The sequence below is a fragment of the Arvicanthis niloticus genome, chromosome 29 (assembly GCF_011762505.2).
Source record: "Arvicanthis niloticus isolate mArvNil1 chromosome 29, mArvNil1.pat.X, whole genome shotgun sequence".
Lineage (NCBI taxonomy): Eukaryota > Metazoa > Chordata > Mammalia > Rodentia > Muridae > Arvicanthis > Arvicanthis niloticus.
The window spans coordinates 22599762-22618117 of NC_133437.1; the positions used below are offsets into that span (position 1 = coordinate 22599762).

Consider the following 18356-nt stretch of genomic DNA (forward strand, 5'->3'; position numbering starts at 1 on the left):
TTAGCTATTGGGCATATTCTTTTCTTTGACTGTTGTATTATTTTATTTCCATTGGGAATTGTGGAGTTCTAAATATTATTAGTGGTTTACCACGTTTGCACACATGTGTCCTATTAATTTCAGCGATGTGGGGGAAAGTGACAGGCCTCTTGTTCCCCACCATTCTTCTACCTGCTCACACAGACAGGCCCCTGTCTGCTTAGAGTTCAGAAGGGACCACACAGACTCTAAGAAACTTGAGCAGAAGAGCTGGATCATGGTATGAGATGTGGGGTGGGGGAGTAGGAAAACCTCTAGTAACTGGATTTTTTTTTTTTTTTTTTTGTTCTCAATTTGCTTGAAACAGCTCATGTAAAAATTCAGGCATTTTAGAATGTATGACTTAGCTCTGTAAAACCTTTAAAAAAATTCTTGGAGGGAAAAAAAGAGCATGTTTACTTTTAAAAAGTCAATAAAAATATAGAAAAAAATGCTACAAGGAATGGCAAACTTGAAAAATTGTCACCCAGGTCTTAGGACCACATAACATGATGCACACAACATAGCATATGAATTGAAAAAAGATACAAGTAAAGATAACATTAAAATAGGTACATTGTAAGTAAAAGAAACTCAGGGAAACCCAAAACCTATATTTAGTTTTCTATTTATTCTCACTGATTCATCTTGCTTGCACTGAGTGAGCACCTACTGTATGCCAGGCATGATGGGTGTTGCTATGGATACAAGCAAAGACAGAACATCTGGCTTGGGGAGGGAGAGAGGAGACACACATGCTAATTAAAATCTTATACAAAGTACGTCAATATAAATATGAACTGATTAGTAAAAGATCACAGAGAAAGAAGTTGCTATCTGGGAGGCCCCAGGAAGGCTTCTCAGAAGACAAGGTCTGCGGTGAATTTTGGAAAGGAACAGAGCTTACATATGGAAACAGAACAGTGAGCGAGCGGGGTGCTTTTCAGCCTGGTGCGGGGGTGGGCAATGCTGGAATCTCATCACAGAAGTGAGCGGTGGGCTTTTCTAGTCTGATACAGTCCAGAGTTTCTTCAGCAGTGCCGAGAAGTAACTTGCGTGTGAGCAGTGGGAACAGGGTGCACTGGGGCCCATCAGTGAAGCATGTGGTTAACTGGTGAAGTATATTTAGTTCTCAAACACATTCCTGTCATATTGACTCCTAAGTGGGAAAGTGCTATGAGAATTGTTCGAATTCTCATAATTGTTCGAATGAGAGAAGGATCATTTTAGGGTTGGCTGTTAGTCCCACCTCCTTCATTCCCTACCCCCAGCTCCTCTCTCTGTCTCTGTCTCTGTCTCTGTCTCTGTCTCTGTCTCTCTCTCTCTCTCTCTCCTCGTCCTCTTTGTCCTCGTTCTCATCATCGTCCTCCTCCTCCTCTTCTTTTTAAACAGAGTCTTACAATGTTGTCAACCTTGGTTGGTCTGGAATGTTCTATTTAGGCCAGGCTGGCTTCAGACCTCGAGAGATCTGCCTCTGCCTCTCGATGTCTGGAACGTCTTTCCTGATGGAGTAGAATAATGGAAAGATACAGGATACAGAGGGCTGGAAATGCCTGGGGCCAGTAAAGTGGCAAGGGACAGATGGGACTTGGCAGGAGAACAGACTGCAATGACTGCGTTGTGATGCTCCCACAGCCATAGATAGCATCAAGCTGCTTTTACAGACCTAACATCTCTAAACTCTGCTATCGTTGCTCCCACCACAACATTCGCAGATAAACACCCATTGGCTAACATTCCATTTCCCTAATAACTGAGCTTAACCTTTTCAGAACCTTGTTCTGGTTCTCTCTCTCTCTCTCTCTCTCTCTCTCTCTCTCTCTCTCTCTCTCTCTCTCTCTCTCTCTCGTGTTTCTCTTTGTAGCTCTGGCTATCCTGGAACTTGCTCTGAAGACCAGGCTGACCTCCAAATCAGAGAGATCTGCCTGCCTCTGCCTCTGCGCCTTGGCCCTCGGCCCTCGGCCTTCTGCCCTCTGCCACCTGACAGAGCTGACATCAAAGACATGCACCACCACCACTGCCTGGCTCATGTGGATTCTTTCTTTCTTTCTTTCTTTCTTTCTTTCTTTCTTTCTTTCTTTCTTTCTTTCTTTCTTTCTTTCTTTCTTTCTTTCTTTCTTTCTGGTGTTTTGCCTGCATGTGTGTCTGTGAGAGGGTGTTTTATCTCCTGGAACCAGAGTTACAGACAGTTGTGAACGGCCTTGTGGGCTCTGGGAATTAAACCAGGTCCTTTGGAAGAGCAGCCAGTGCTCTTAACTGCTGAGGCAGGTGTAACTTTGAGTTCGAGGCCAGCCTGATCTACAGAGTGAGTTCCAGGACAGCCAGGGTTACACAGAGAAACCCTTTCTTTAAAAACCAAACAGAGAGAGAGAGAGAGAGAGAGAGAGAGAGAGAGAGATTCTTCTCTTGCACTGCTGCCATAAGCTAGGATTTTTGATGCTGGACCAGGTAACACTGGGTAGCTTTAATCTCTTCTAGTCTCAACCTCAGGTCTGCTCATTGATCAGCACACACTACAAAGTAACTTTCCAAGACCAGGCCTTCCTATTAGCCAGAGCTGACCTTAAGGTCTGGTCCTCCCACTAAAGCCCTCCAGCACTAAGCTTCAGGTGTGCAACCCAATGTCTCTTTTCCAGAAAGTTCCCCGTCTCGCCATACTTCTGCTCAAGAACTGAAAATGACTTCCTAGTTGCTATAAACTATTCAGTTCTAATCTGAACACAACGTTTACCATTTATTTGTTTGTTTGTCTCTTTGTTTGAGACAGGGTTTTTCTGTATACCCCTAGCTACCTAGAACTCACTGTGTAGACCAGGCTAGCCTCAAACTCATAGATCCAGCTGTCTCTGCCTCCTAAGTACTGGGATTAAAGGCCTACTCTACCACTGTTCTGTTAATCTGGGTCTTTTTAGTCGGGTCAAATTTACTGTATAAGTGGGCTCAGCAAATGTCCTGTGGTTTGCACTATTGATATTCAAGGTCCATACTAGAGTGTCTTTTCCTCTTACCTCTGTTGTAGCTGTCATTACAGACCTGGCTGAGATTTTTTTTTTTTTTACCTTCTTTTGAAACATTGTTGCATCACGAGTATATCACTGTAGAAGTTAACGCCTATGGAATACTTCTGGGGAGGCTGCCGGGGAATTAGTTATAGAAATCATGTCATTTGGCTCCTGCAGGCATCCTACTAGGCACACGGGATTTTCAGATGGGACACAGAAGCCTGGGGAGCTCAAGCTGCTTGTCATTATCAAGTAAGTGGATGAGCTAACTTGCAGGATCCGCCCCTAGGTGGCCTCACTTGAGAGCCTGGACCGCATCATGGTCATCTGTCCTCAGCGGAAAATGCGTAACCCCAATTCATGATGATTTATTTTCTGTCCCACTTATTTGATATCTGACTAAAGACTCTTGTGAACTGCATCTTTACTGTATTTACTACGCACTTCCCACCATATTTCAATCTGCTTAAATGAAAGGCCATTCCTAGTAATTCTGTTGTTGTTATTTACATATCCAATTGGTATTAAGATCTTTTCTGGGGTCTAGAGAGATGGCTCAATGGTTAAGAGCATTTTTTTTTCCTCTTGCAGAGAATATGGGTTTAGTTCCTAGCACTCAAATGGTAGTTCATAGCCATCCATAACTTTAGTTCCAGAGGATTCAATACCCTCTTCTGACTTCAGTGGAAATGGGGCAAGCACATGATACATATACATACATGCATGCAAAGCACTCATAAAATAAGTAAATCTTATTTTATATTTTATATTTTACACATAAAATAAGTAAATCTATAAAAATACTCTCTGACTGCTGAATAAATTGATCAATCTGGCAGATAAACAATGTGGGTAAAATAATTTGGAGAAGACGGGTTTTGTTAATTATCTAAACGCAAAACAATAAAGATAAGAAATTGTTCTAACCATCTATCTCAGCCTAATGAATCTGTGTCCAACTTACACAGAGAGGGTAGCTTATATTTCCATTTGTGTGAATGACATCTGCATTGTTCTGCTAACTATTGCTTGTCCTGACCAGGGTTCAGAGAGTGATATTTATAATCTCCAAGTATCTGAAGTAAGAGAAAACATCTGGTTATAATTCTTGAGTATGATTCAAAATAACACACTTTCTTCATACTTTCATTTACTGGCTTGGCTTAAAACTTGATTTGTATTTTATGAGTAAAAGATACACATATTCAACAATTTATAATTAAAAGACAACCATTTCATAGCCGGAGAGTTGACTCAGCAGTTAAGAACACTGGCTGCTCTTCCAGAGAACCCAGGTTAGATTTCTAGCACCCACATCGTGGCTCACAACCAATGGTAACTCTAGTCCCAGGGGATCTAGTGCCCTCTTCTGGCCTCCATATGCACTGCATGCACACAGTACACAGACATATGTAACACCCATACATAAAATAAATAAATGAAAACAGAACAAACAGAAACCACAACCATTCCACATACGACTTGGGGGTTACAGTATAGCTATTGTACCACAAAATGATACGGCCCCTTTGGACCCAGCCATCTAGTTATGAGTCATGACTGTCTTAAGATTGCTTAACTACAACATACTCATGCTGATACAAAGGCAATGTCACCCAGCAACAACACATTTCTCAAAATACATCCTCGTTACTAAATGTATATACTTGTACTTACAAAAGCAAGAAATTGGTACTAGCTCTTTAAAAAAAAATTACAGTGTATTGTTAAACGGAACCAGGGGCCTCTTTCCCTTTGAGCTGTTGACTTTGGCACACCCCTTTTACAGAACCAATTAATTAACAGGCAGGCAATTATTAAGAGAGCTAGACAGTTGTGATGAAGGACTTTTTCTTTCATTGATCACAGAGTTGCCAAGGCAAAGTGGGCAAACTCTTTATTGGTTATTCCAACAGAAATCTGAGAAACGGTTGTTTGATTACAACATTGAAATGTATTTCTCATATTCATCATCTGTGCCCAAAGGGACAGTTGAGGTCTTCAAACATCGAGATGTCATTAAATATATTAACTCTTTTTTTTGTTTTTCTTTTTGTTTTTCGAGACAGGGTTTCTCTGTGTAGTTCTGGCTGTCCTGGACTCACTCTGTAGACCAGGCTGGCCTCGAACTCAGAAATCCGCCTGCCTCTACCTCCCAAGTGCTCAAGTGCTGGGATTAAAGGCATGCGCCACCACTGCCCGGCCAAATATATTAACCCTTATAGCACTGAGAATGTAACACCAATAACACAGAGTTGCATTACATGCTCAGGTCAACAGTTAATACATCCTATGAACAACAAGAATGAATCTCCCTAACAGGGAGAAGGGAAGGGTGAGATCCTATGTCCTCTGCATGAACTACTAACTAGAAAGTTTGTTCATTGTAGTATAAGGTACATTGTTTGCCTCTTGAACCTCCAGCTAGCTAGTCTCTGGGCACAGTCCTGGACTTTCGCAAGTCTTAACATTTTTGGATGACCTAGGATGCACAGATGACACGCTAAGCCCTAGGGGGAGTGTAAACAAAAGGAAGGGTGAAATAACATTTATTTAGCAGCTACTGTGTGGCAAGAACCTTTGTGTGGTATTGCTTTTCGTTTTCATGTCAAATCTGGGAGATTCGTGTTTGGCTTGTCTCCAAAATAGAAACAGAAGTTCAAAGAGGTTAAATAAATAAATTTAGGCTACATGGGTTCTACCAGAGTTTGGACTTGAAATCAAAGCTTCCACCCTCAAGACTGCACTCTTTCCTACAGTTAACATAGATGACTTTCGAAGACAAGACCAATAGTGTGGAAGACAGAGTAGAAGGAGCTATGCATGAGGATGCATATCTGCAACCCCAGTGCTCAGGATGCTGTGGTGAGAGGGCTGGAAATTCAAGGCAAGCCTGGACTGTCTCAAAACAACAATGAAAACAAACAAATAGCAATAATACAGAGAAAGGGAAGAAAATAGGGTGGGATACAGCTGGGAAGAGTTCAGATTCTGTATTATATACCACTGTATCCCTCATGGGTGGGGTATCAACTATCTCAAAGTATGCATTCCTACTAGAAGAACCTAGCACACAGAATTAGCTATTTTTAGCCACCTCAGACCTTTGAAAATACACCTGTGACAATTAACATACATACATTTATTTATTTATTTATTTATATTTCTGTGCATGCGTGTGAGTCTGCTTGAATGTATGTGCAACACATGGACCTAGGAGCCTGGAGAGTCCAGAAGAGGAAGTTGGCTCCCCTGGAACTGGAATTACAGGCTGTTATGAGCTGCCTCTTGGATGCTGTGAACCAAATCTAGATCCTATGACAAGAGCGGTAAGCATTCTCAGCTGCTGAACCATCTCAATGGCCCCAGTTGAGAGTGGATAGAAAGTAAGGACTTTGCTGGAGAGTTAAGATTCATAAACAAATACAACACGGAGACAGCTGAGTGCTTTTTCCCTCTGTTGACCTCTGTTGTTCAGAACAAGAAAGCTTGTTCCGAAGCTTTGTGTAAGTAACCTAATTCCATTTAGCCTCAAAATCTACAAGGTATCAGCCTGTGGAATTAGATGCTGGAGACCTGCTTAATTTTGAAAGTTGAAATCCAATGTAAAGATTCACAAAACAAAGCAAAACAATATGTGAGAGACGGTGATGTAGCCCAGTGGCAGAGCGCTTGTCTAGCTCACAGAAAGCTCTGGATTCAATTCCCAGTATTGAGAGGGAGAAAAACAAAATCTCATTTAGATGTCCCATATGAGGTACTATTTATGATGCCTCCTGGTTTGTTGTCGCGCCCCCGCTAGATCAGCAAGGAAGACGCGACAAACCGGATCCTTCTCAACAACCTTTATTGTAGAAGCGCTCGAATGCCCAGGACGGGTTGCTTATATACCCTCAGCCCTGGGCGGAGCAAAGCGCATGGAGGTGCACGATTGGCCAATTTGCAGTGCTTCACATGCATACCCCGCCCGGGAGGGGGTGATTGGACAGGTTCATGGTACCCTAGTGGTACCTCATTTGCATGCCCCGTTCGGGAGGGGCTGGAGTCAAATTCCAAAGTGCACTGTGCATGTGCAGTGCACTGGTAGTTACTACCAGAGCCTAAGCAGGCACCATCTTGGATTGCCTCGTCAATCCAAGAGGCTGGCGTGTGCAAATGCGAGTCAAAGCGCAGTGCTGTCAGCCACTTTGAGTCAGCTGCGCTGCTTTACTCAGCCGCCGACAGATCTGCGGCTCCGTTTAGTCAGTCGTCAGGTCGGCGGCTTACGGTTTGTATTATAAGTCATTGTCTTAGTTAATGTTCTATTGCTAGGAAGAGACACCGTGATCATGACAATTTTTAATAGGCATTTAACTAAGGCAGGCTTACAGTTTCAGAGATTTAGTCCATTTCCAGCATGGTGGGAAGCATGGTGTCAGGGAGGCAGACATAGTGTTAGAGGAGCTGAGAGTTCTACTCCAGAGTCACAGAGAAGGGGGGGAGAAAAAGAGAGAGAGAGAGAGAGAGAGAGAGAGAGAGAGAGAGAGAGAGAGAGAGAGAGAAAGAGAGAGTATGGGGGAAGGAGAAAGAGCCAGCCACTGGGCGTGACTTGGGTGTTTGAAACCCCAAAGCCCCACCCCCAGTGACACACTTCTCCCTAAAAGGCCACACCTCCTAATCTTTCTCAAGTAGTGCCATTCCCTAAGGACAAACTGAAGTGGTAGTATGTTAATCTGCTCTGACCTCCCCACTGGCAGTGCGCATGTGCTTCTTGCTACAGCCCAGTGCTCTGGATTCCTGAGTGAAACACACACACACACACACACACACACAGCCTTACATTTAATATGCCTTAAACAGAGCAATGTTTGGGCACTTCCAAACCTTCCCGAGGCTGACACACTCTTCCCTCTAATAGTCCTGAGTTATTACTTTCTGAAATCTATATTTCATCTTTGCTGCCCCATGCCTAATTGGGGAAGGGGCCTCTGGGGCTGCTCTTCCCTGACTCTTCCATGGCTGGATGCTTTCTCTCCTGCAGCTCTCAAGTTTGATCTTCCTGCTTCCCCATCAAGGCAATTCTAAAAACTCTTTCTCTCTTGTGCTCCCTTGCTTGGTAAATCAAAAGTCCCTCCTCTCTCTCTGCCCAGCCATTGGCTGCCGGCAACTTTATTTTACTGGGAGCAGGGACCCTCAGTGTCTTACAGGCAGGCGTGTGGTTCCCATGTAATTTGGGGAGTCGCATTAACACAAATAGCATTAGAACCAATCTACAACACAAAACATTCAAGCCTATGAGCCTATGGAGGCCATTCCTACTCAGACCACCACTGCGACCAGCATCAAAACCCCTAGGAGTCACGAGGATGTTAAAGTTGTCGGTAGACATTTCATGACTTGGTATGCTAGTCTTTGGAGGGGAGAGTTGGGAGAACTCGTGAGCTCTGCTTCCTTCGTTTCCAAGGCAACACCTCCAGCACTTCCTACAACTCAGTGTGCTCAGAATCACCTGGTGGACTAGGTAAAGCACAGCATGCTGGGCTCCACTGAGCAGAACTGGGGAAGATCTAGAGTAGGCTTGAGAATGTGCAACTTTAATAACTCTCCCAAGGATGCTCTTGATCCGGGACCCTCACTGTGAGAACCAGTATCCTAGACTAGATGGTAGGCTGGATGGATACAAGGAAGTATGTTAATTACTTTTCTCATGGCTGTGACAAAATACTTGGAGAGAAGCAACTTAAAGGGGAAGGATTTACTCTGGCTTATGGTGGATACAATCCAAAATGGTGCAGAAGGCACAGTGGCAGGAACCAGGCGGCTGGCTGGTCACACTGCATCCCCGGAAGCAGAAAATAAACAGGAAGTGGGGCCTGACTAAAAGACTTCATGCCCTGCCCCTAGTGACCCACATTCCTCAGCAAGGCTCCGCCTCTTAAAGGTTCCACCACCTTCCAAAACAGCACCACCACCTGGTGACTAAGTATTGAGACATGTGAGCCTATAGGGAACATAGCTCTATCAGAGGATAGGAAACAACCCCCTAACAGTCATCCGTGCCCGGGTGGCAGCTCCTAGAATAGCTGCCACTCAGCCACACTTCCTGCTACTCCTGACTTTTGATCAGTTTCCCTACTGTCTGAGTGTTCCAGACTTAATGGGTTGGTTCCATCAAAGGCAATGCAGGGAAAGCAGTGGGAGAGGATATAGTAGTTCTAGTTTTGAGGGCCCTTCATACTGATTTCCAAAGTTGCTGGATCATTTAACATTTCCACTGGCAGTAGTGGATAATCCCTCCCATCCTCACTAGGATGTGTTTTTTATTTGATAGGCATTTTGACTAGAGTGAGATGGAATCTCATTGTACTTTCAATTTCCTTGATAGTTAAGAATGTAACAGAGTTTTCATACGTTTGTTGGCAATTGATACAACATCTGTTCATTTCATTGGACCATTAATTAGTTGGATTGCTGGTTTTCTTGGTATACATGGCTCCTAGATCATACACACCCCCACATGCACACACACTCTCACATGTGCACACACACACACACACACACACACACACACACACAGTATGCATGACATAAAGCTAGAAACAGGATAGGAGGACTGGGGGGAGATTAAAGAGATTATTGAAATAGGAAAGGGAAAAAGGAAAGATAGGATAAACATGGTCAAAGTACATGATGTACTTGTATGAATTTTTTTTTTCTGTGAAAACCACCAAACCATCGCTATGTACAATGAATGGAAGTCAATTAGAAAAAAGTAGTAATGGCATGTGACCAGCTGGTGAGTGACCACCCTGCCCAGTTGCTGTGTGGCACCGATGCAGTTGACTGAAGGCTGAGCTCTGATTAGGATCCACGTGGGAAGAAACTCAGAGAGGCCAGCAACCAACAGCCTTGGAAGAATTGAAGTCTCAGTCCATTAGCCAGCCAGGAACCGAATCCTTCCAGCAAACGTAAATGACCTTGGAAGTTAATTCATTTTTGCCAAAACGTAGGAGACCTTTGTGACACCCATGTCTAGGTAGGGACCCTAGCTAAACTGCACCCTGACCTCCTGACCCATAGTAACTTCAAGGAAGTAAATGTTGCTCTGAATTTCTGTGTTCCTGTTAATTTGTTACATAGCAAAGGCAGCTGAATGAAACATGCTCCTCTTCTGTCAGGCGCTAGCTGGTGATAGAACAACAGACAACTGGAGCTGAGTGTGAGTGTGATGCCGAACCCCTCCACACAGTGAGCCGCGCTGGCTATTAGTGCACGGTCAGGTCATGCCCTTGTTATTACAGCTTTCCGTTGTTTATGTTGTACTTAGAATGTCATCTTTAAAAAAGATTTTTATTTCTTAATTTTTAAACATGTGGGCACATGCATGCGTGTGTGTGTGTTTGTGTGTGTGTGTGTGTGTGTGTGTGTGTTTGTGTGTGTGTGTGTATGTGTGTGTGTGTGTTTTGTGCACATGGGTACAGGTGTCTGTGGAGTTTAGAAGGGAGTGTGGCTTCTCTGGTGCTGGAGTTACAGGCATTGAGAGCCATCCAATGTAGGTGCTGGAAGCCAAACTCTGATCCTCTGCTAAAGCAGAATCTACTCTTAGCCACTGAGCCATCTCTCCAGCCCTTAGATAACCATTAAATGGAGATGTTTAATCCGATCTCCCGTGGCTAAGTCTCAGAAGTTCTCATTCCACACCCAAGAATAGCTGTAGGCAAAGCAAAATCCAAATAGAATAAATAAAAGTTCCATTTGTTAGTCTGTGATGTTAGTACAGAAGTTTTCTCCTGACAAATGCCTGCTATCTCAGCCTGGACTCCGTAAGGTAACCCTGTCTCAAAACCAAACCAAAACAAACAACAAAACCAAGCTACACACAGATATAGCAAGGTATCGTGAGTATTTTATGGCTTTTGCATCTCTTAGAAGCCGATATCTATAGGCAAGATAAGAACTTAACAAAATTTACCTTTATCACAACTGCAAACATGTAAATGATCAAAAGAGATGTTTCAAATATACAAGACTGAAAATTCTGCTGTACTGTATTTGGTTTCTTTTTATAGTAGAGAAAAAGACCATGGGAAATCCACCTAATATGATATTATAATAATACACTTTATATTCCTTCAACATATCTTGAAATGAGTCTACTTATATGTCAGTAATAGAATTCTATCATAAAAGACTGATAAATGACTGGCATTTTTTTCCCCCAAAGACTACATGAGTTTTGTGGATTAAAATCAGAGTGACTGAAATACGAAAGATTAATTTAAAGTTACAAATCATTCACTTAAAAGCTGGCTCCGTGCCTACACTCTAGCCGTGGGCTCGGGAGGCTTGTAGCTGCACAGCTAATGTCTGCATTGAGTGAATTTCTGAACATAATTTATGTAGATGAAGTGTGCAGAATGTTTTTATTTGTTCTATATCTCACTGTCTCACCTCTGTATGAACTTCCCCAGCCCAAATCTCCTCCAAATTGTCTCTCTCCCCTTCTCCACACTTCCCGCCAACGTGTTTGCCTTGGCAACCTTCACGTTCTTACAAACAAGTCTCCCAAGGAAATCAATCACTCTTGCACCCAAAGAGAAATACGGCACACTCAGCGCGATGAGTAAATGAAACATGATTGAGCATGTGTTCCCGCGTGTCCTGGATTACGCTGTTTGCTCCAGGAACATGTTCCTAATGTGTTTGGCTTCTGTTACCCCTTGTGATTGCAACTTTCACTGTCTTTTGGAATTTATGATTTCAGAAGCAACTGCTTGGACTCATTTAATGGGACATTTTTAGAATGTGAAGCCCGGGGGACTCATCAGGCCATGTCATTCTGGTCTCTTTTCTAGGCAAGTCTGGCCGTGCAAGGGCACCTGCTGTTTGAGGAATTGTGGGTTGGTTGATCTTCTTTTCTATCCGGAACACCAGACAAATGGCTTATCTAAATGACATGGATCCATCACGAGTTGGAAGCTGTTTGGTCCACCAGTGGGGGTTATTTGGGGAAAAAAATTCTTTCTGGCTATGTGGTGATGGAGACAATGTCACTTAGGAAGGGGACTCTGCTGTCCCACAGTACGCAGAGCGGCTACAACTCTCATCGATTTGTTATATATTTATAAAGAACTAGAAGAGAGGAGATTGGAAGTTCAAATACAGAGAAACGATAAATGCTTAAGAAGATGGAAATCCCAGCATTTGGGAAGCAGAGGTAAGAGGACTCAAGTTTGAGGCCCAAGTATGCTATCATAGGGAATTCCTGGTTAGCCTGGGCTACACAGCAAAGTCTTTGCCTCAAAAATAAATAAATAGATAAATAAATAAATAAATGGATAAATAAATAGATAGATAGATAAATAAATAAATAAATAAATAAATAAATAAATAATAAGGGGGGATGTGGATCACCCTGATTTAATCATTGTGCATTTACTATGTTTCAAATTATTATGTTTTAGGGCCAGCAAGATGGTCAGAGGGGGAAGGCCACTTGCTCCAGGACTGATGCTTGAGCTTGATCCACAGCACGCACATGGTGGAAAGGAATGTTCCTCTGATATTCATGTGCCACACATAGCACATACGTGCCCCCAATACATAAATGTTATGTAACAAAATACACCCTACAAAGTTTCACCAAATTATTACCCTGCAAATACAAACACCCATATGTCAATAAAGAGAGAGGGGAAGAAGGAAGAGGAGGAAGAGAAGGAGAAAAAGAAAGAAAGAAAGAAAGAAAGAAAGAAAGAAAGAAGACAGAGAAAGCAAAAGAAAAAAGGTATTTGTTTTGAGCTGCCTCTTCAGAGGCCCCCAAAGGTACTCAACCACATTCACATTGATAGCAGGACTCCCAGTTCTGTCTTATGCCTGAGGCCGCTGAATTAACCAAAGTGTCCCACCTGCTCCCTCTGCTCTAGGGGTCTTCCTCCTTACCCTAAGGATCATCATAGGGTGAAGTCAGGGCCATTAGCACTTTGAAGTTATCTTCTTTCTCCTCTGAAACTCTTCAGAGGTCCCATGTTCCCCTTCTGCCCAATTCTACTTGTCTATGGGGCCTGGAAAACTCAGTTTTTGGTAAGTCTAAGGATTCTTTTTTTTTTTTTTTTTTTTTTTTTTTTTTGTAGTGCTCTTTATTAATTTAAACAAGGACACAAGGCTGGCATTCCCAGAGACATCAGTACCCAGTTGGTTCAGACAGTTCCCCTACTGGCTGACTAGGTCCTGATTTCTAGTGATATTCACATGGTGTCTCCAACCAGCTGATACTGTCCTGAGACTCCAGACACATCACAGACACGGAGCTCACAGGACGGGGCGGCTTCACTGGACATCATCATCATCAAAGAGATCTTCAAAATCTAAAAAGTCTGCATGAACTGCCTTTTCATTGGCTGCCAAGTCCATCAAGAGTCCCGTGCTACCTCCAGCCTCATCCAGGTCCACATAGGGTCCCGCGCCCTCGGAGAACATTTCACCCACAGCCGGTTTCATCTTGAAGCGGGAGAACATTTCACCCACAGCCGGTTTCATCTTGAAGCTGCGGCGTTGCGCTCACTTCCGGCCAGCCCCGATTCTTTTTCTTTAAATCACCTTAGAAGCTGGACAGGAGGCTCAGTGGTTAAGAGCACTGGCTGCCCTTGCAGAGTTCAGTTGCCAGAATTCACATGGTGGAGGAGGAGCATCCATACACATAACGTGAAATACCCAACACCATCTTAATTTTACTTAATTTAGTTTAATTTACCTTTTAATTTAGCTTGATTTTTAAAAACTTTTTAATATTTATTTACTCATTTTTGTGGTTCTGAGAGTTTAACTCAGGCCCTTAGGTTAGGCAAGCCCTCCGCCACTAATTTTACTCCCAGTTCAGTTTTATATTATATAGAGGTGCAAATGAGACAAGCACGTTTTCCTAGTGTGGTGGATTGAATGAGAATAGCCCCCATAGGCTCATATATTTGAATGTTTGGTCACCAGTGGGTGAAATGGTTTGGGAAGGATTAGGAGGTGTGGCCTTGTTGGAGAAGGTGTGTCACTGGGGGTAGGCTTTGAGGCTTTAAAAGCTCAGATCATTCACAGTTAGCTTCTCTGTCTCTGCCTCATGCTTATGGATCAGGATATAAGCTCTCAACTACTGCTCTAATACCATGCTGACCAGCCTGCTGCCATGTTCCAAGCCATGATGGTCATGAACTCTAACACTCTGAAAACATAAATCCCAACAAGCTTCCCCTTCTATAAATTTCCATGTTGTCTACACAGTGATGGAAAGGCAGCTAAGACCTCTTGTCTAGTATCTCATGCATTTGAAAACTAAGTATATGACAAGAAAAGCCACAAGTTATCCCTTTGCAGCAACAGGAATGATACCAGCTTGAAAAGGTACACAACAGAATATAAACAGAAAGGATGAAAAAAAGACCTGGATTTAAAAGGAAAAAAAAATCCAGGTGTATGGCACAGGCTTAAAATCTTATGATGGAGCAGGGAGATTGCAAATTCAGAGCTTGTCTGGCTATTAGTTGAGGATAAGGCTCACCTATAAACATGTGTCAAAAGATAACCAAGTAAAGAGAGGGCTGGGGATATTGCCTAGAGGCATAACATTTGCCTAGCATATAAAGTATAGGAAGGAAGGAAGGAAGGAAGGAAGGAAGGAAGGAAGGAAGGAAGGAAGAAAGGAAGGAAGTGAGGATGGGAGGGAAAAGGAAAAAAAGGGGGACATAAGACCTGATATATTCAAGAGAATGGGAAATACAGTTCTAATTAGTAAAAAGCATGTTGATGCCCCAAAACACTAGGGTTTCTGTCAAAAGACTGTTGACTCCAGGGCCAGTGAAATGAACATTTTACAATATCATCATTCAGAGACACTGCAGGGATGAGGGACTCTTTGTTCTTAAAGACTCATGACACTCCATTGTTTAAGATCACAAGCTTGGGAGTTCAGAACTTGACACCAGTTCTGCCACTAATTAACTTGGTAAAGGAGCTACTTAACCTGCTAGAGCCTTGGGATTCTCACTTGCAAAGTGGGCAAAAGTACCATTTACCTCATAGGCGTGTTTTGACAACCACGTAGCAGTCTAGATACAAAGCACACACTATAGGCTAAGTCATGGTAGCTGTTGTCTCCATCTTATCATCACTGGCTGTGACTTTAAGGTGTCCCTCTCCAACTAAGCACTGGAGTCTTTTCTTTTATATCTTTTAAGATTTACTCGTTTTTATTTCTGCCTATGCCTGTTTTGTCTGAATGCACGTCTGTGTACCATACACATGAAAAGTGCTCATGAGAGACAGAAAGGGGGCATCGTAGCCTCTGGAACCAGAGTTACAGATGCTCGTAGGCTGCCATGTAGGGGGCTGAGATCCCAGGTCCTCTGCAAGAGCAACAAAGGCTCTAAATCACTGAACAGTTTCTCTAGCTCCAAATGTAGCAGTGTGGAGGGGTGAATCCTTCCTGGGAGGTGTTTAGGTCACGGTGGTTCTGCCCTCACACATAGACTAGCACTGTAACAGCAAGAATGTTTGTTATCAAGGGAATGGGTTCCTGACAAATTCCCCTAAAGTTTTTGCCTCTTGTTCATGTATGGGACACCGTCACCATCACCAGATGCTGGTTCATTGATCTTAGACTTCCCAGCCTCTAGAACTGTGGAGAGATAACTTTATACTCTCACCAACCACCCAAGCTTAGCTCTTCTGTTACAGCAACACATAGCGACCTAATACACACCAGTGTTGCCATACCACTTTACACAGCTAGGATGGCAAAATAAACGCTGTAAAAATACTCAAAAGGATTAAGGGGCCATAAGGAAAAAAAAAAAAAAAGGTTCATGGAGAAGTGAGCCTTTGCGGGACCTCAGTCTGTGCCTTGAAGATGGGATGGGACTTGTCATCCCATCCGGTGTCCCTTGTCACCAGTTCCACGACTGTGGACTGTATCACACTGATATAGGAGTGCTCCTATTTTATAGATGGAATCTTTGCATTCTTTCCCAACTCCCCGAGGCACGATTTCTCTGTGTAGCCCTGTCTGTCCTGGAACTCACTCTGGAAACCAGGCTGGCCTTGAACTCAGAGATCCACCTGCCTCTACCTCCCAAGTGCTGGGATTAAAGGCACACAGCCACCAAGCCAGGCCCATCTTTGCCATTCTTAAATTCATGTGTTATCCTCTCACCCCTCAGTATGCTGAAAGGTGGAGGCTAGGTCTTTGGGCAGTATTAGGTTTGGATGAGCTCAGGTAGGCGGGGCTCAGTGATGGGATTAGTACCTTTCTAATAGGCTGCTTGCTCCATTAGCAGCAGTTGGTCTGCATGGGCACACAGCAAGGAGGCAGCTTTTGCAAGCCAGAAGACAGTTCTCACCGGGCATCAAATCTTTCCATTCCTGACACTTGGTTTCTGGACTTTAAAGAGGTAGAAACAAGTACCTGAGGTTTGCACGACCCAGCCTGTGCTCTTTCTTGTGTGACACCTGCGTCAACTAAGATGGTTTCCCAGGAGACGGATCCTCCTCGGGCCTGCCTGCAAAGATGCCACCCTCCAAGCAGACACTTGCACAGGTCCTCTGGGTACCAGACACCACTGATGTCTTTCGCTTGACTGGCAGGCCCAGATGTTGCTGACTCGCAGAAGTCGGAGTTTGAAATGTCAAAACTCTTCACTTGATTGACTCCAAAGAGATTAAATCCCACAGTTATGATTTTTTGGACTGCTCTGAAAGATATTACTTTCCTCAATTCCCTCATCTCTGCCAACCATATTCAGAATAACAGAAATGCAGGCCATTTTCACTAGGTCTTTTCTTTTCTGTTTTAGACCCAAGGCCACGATCTCCCTGAGTGAAAGACACCATAAAGTCCCTTCATGCTTCCATGAGTCACAGACAATTTAGCTTTGAGTTGGGGGGGGGGCACATATAGCCCAACATCAGACCCGTGGCAACTCTCACGCAGTCATCACCATCAAGATTACCATAAACCAGGAAACTGAAGGGTGTGTCCAACAGGGGTGGGCAATGTTAGTTCAGATGTCTTCACTTGTGGCTCCCAAACTGCATAAACATCCTCTGACAGACACGGATTCATGGTTTCTAATTGTTCATTTAACGAATCTTGCTCTGCTTGCTTTTGGAGGCTGCCACATTGCATCATCCAGTGATCCTTAGCTTAGGATCCCCACGACTACAGATGCGTGTTTCCCCGCGTATTTGAAGTGACCTGGCTCAGCCTGCACTTAGGATGGGCAAGCTTACTTGCTCCTTGATCAGATGACTGGACGATTCCAATACTGGCTCACTTACATTTTCTGCAGGCACTTCCTGGTGGTGGTCTCCTCACCAAGACAGCCTGGCCCAACCTCATTTCTCCCCCCAAGACTGCACCACTGAAAAGTTCACTTCAATAGACATAGTTGAGGATGTCAGAGATGAGGGTGGGGAACTACCCCACCCCTTAGTAGTCCCCCCCTTTTAAAATCTCCCGTGTGTGTGTGTGTGTGTGTGTGTGTGTGTGTGTGTGTATTTCAGTGCACATATGGGGTCAGAAGACAACTTCTCCAGTAGTTGGTTCACGCCTACCACTTGGGGCTCAGGACTGAATTTAGGTTGTCAGGTGGCCGCTAATGAAGGTCCCCCCCCTCCTCCCCCCCCCCCCCCCCCCCGAGCCATCACATCAACCAAATACCATTTTCTTCATGCTGCCACTACTAGCCAGGGTAGTTTCACCCAGTTCTGTTATTAACCAGTACAGAGTTATGCATGACCTAGTGTTTGCCAGGCGTCTTTACAGATCAGGACTTGTCAGACCTCGATTTGACTTAAGCTTTCTCGGTTTTTCCTAGACAGTGGCCAGTGGCTTTGCAATGACTCAATGCAACAGCTGTTTAATCGCTTTTGGACCAAACTCAACAACTTAACTGGAGGAAAGTTAAAATGAGGCTTTCTCGGGTGAGTTTTGAGAGAGGAGACGCAAGAGGAAGGAAAAGCTTAGCAGGACCAAGGGGTGTGTGTTGGGTGTTGGCCTGGATTAATCCTGTGCTGTTTGTGCTTATGCTGGGACCTCTTAGCTCTGGCCCTCTTGCTTAAGACAGATTTTTTTTTTCTCTTCTTCCTCTCTTTTGTTGACTTAGACAGGAAAGGGCGTGCGATCTTTTCATTGAGCCCAAACACAATACAAGAAGTCTCCCGTGCTTTGGGGGACATGTGGTTGTGTTCTAAGGGACATCTGCAGAAAGATGGTCTTGGGAAAAAGCGCCTTCCCCCAAACACAGAAACATCTCCGGAGCGAGTGATCTCTGTGCGCACAGATTCAATAAGCCCAACCGCACTTGGCTGGGG

At 43.9% G+C, this 18356-nt stretch overlaps 1 pseudogene; it reads right to left on the minus strand.

Moving 5' to 3' along the window:
- Window positions 1-13115: 13115 nt before the first annotated feature.
- Window positions 13116-13503, minus strand: LOC143440297 (COP9 signalosome complex subunit 9 pseudogene; annotated as a pseudogene).
- Window positions 13504-18356: the final 4853 nt, after the last annotated feature.